Below are 1,470 nucleotides of genomic sequence, written 5' to 3'. Positions count from 1 at the left end.
TTTTATGAAGTTATCTGATGTGCACATAAGTGGTCCGCAGGTGCGCACAATAAAAGACGCGAACCAGATAAGAACGTGCGTTTGCGTAAATAGGATTTTCTGGTTGAGGACAGACATTTGTTTAGAACTCTTAAAGATGTCGAAGAAGCAAGCTCCTTTAAGCAATTACTTTGGTGTTCCTCCACCTCCAAAGAAATGTCAGAAGGAGCCCGAACCGCAAAAGAAGCGCGTATTCTAGGAAAAGTGGTTGCAGGAGGTGAACTGGCTTCAAACGAATGATGAACGCACAGAGATGTGGTGCAGAATATGCCGTGAAAATCCCAGCAGACAAAAACAGTGACTTTTATATGTACGCAAACGCACGTTGCAACTTCTTATCTGGTGCGCGTCTTTTATTTTGACAGCGAATGCGCACCACTTATGTGCACCCCTGTAACACTATATATGCTCTATATTATATAATAAAATAGTCATCATCAACTCATAATTACAAAAAAAACCCAAACTGAAAAAGTTTTTCAACTTTGAATTCATGTTTATTATTAAATATTCTCTGTTCGGTTATGTCTCTTTGGGTTTGTGGTTTTGAATTCTTAGCAAGCGGTTCAGATTTTCATTATTTCTCTGGAAATTATTTGCCTTTTTTTTAAATATAGTTTTAGGTTTCAGTCAGAGTCAGTTTGCATGTCCCTGCTTTCTGCTAAATTATTTTATCCCCCCCCCCCCCCCCCCCCCCCCCCCCCCGTGATTTTTAGACCTGCATGTTGAAACAGTCTGCAGTGCAAACAAGCATAAAATCAGAAACTGATTGCAATGACATGGTCCTGGGTCTGTTTTCCAGTTTAGTTTATTTAAGTATTATAAATTCCTGGCTTGCCTAATGTTTATGTTGACTCTTGTATTTGTCCCTCTTACTCAATGCAGTTACCCTCTTAGCAGCTGCCTTGGTTTTATTCCCCTCTTTGTCTCAAGCCCGGTGCACTTAGTCTTTTCATGTGACTGTTTTCCCCCTTCAGTTATCTCACTTCCTGTTTTATTTTGGTAAGTCTGCTATTTCTGTAAGTAGAGGTTTTCAGTTCCCTTTTGTATTTTGTGTTTCACCTTTTTTGTATTTTGGTCATCAGCCTAAATAAACGGCTTGTTTGTTTCACTCAGTCTATCTGTGAGATTACATTTGGGCCCTCCTCTCCACTACATACCTATGACATATGATCCTGTATTTGCTTGTGTTACACAATTCAGACTGCTACAGCATGAATAGGTGTTCTGACTTTGACTAAACCATCAGACATGGTGCAGCAGCACCAGGATCACAACTCCACAGTATCTGACTTGTCATGTACCGCTGCTGGGTTACACTGCCCCCTATTGGTGAATGGTGTGAAGGGTAGAGGAGAAAAAAAACTCACTACAAACAAAAGTGTCAAATCTCACTGTTTTTTTTGTTTTGTTTTGTTTTTGTTTTGTTTT

Source organism: Aulonocara sp. 'chitande type north' Nkhata Bay, linkage group LG11, assembly GCF_057382095.1.
Source record: "Aulonocara sp. 'chitande type north' Nkhata Bay isolate Kocher_YH1m ecotype deep benthic linkage group LG11, A_spYH_male_GT1.1, whole genome shotgun sequence".
In the NCBI taxonomy this organism is placed as follows: Eukaryota; Metazoa; Chordata; class Actinopteri; order Cichliformes; family Cichlidae; genus Aulonocara; species Aulonocara sp. 'chitande type north' Nkhata Bay.
The sequence above is the reverse complement of the archived record's forward strand: the minus strand, read 5'-3'. Positions refer to the sequence as shown.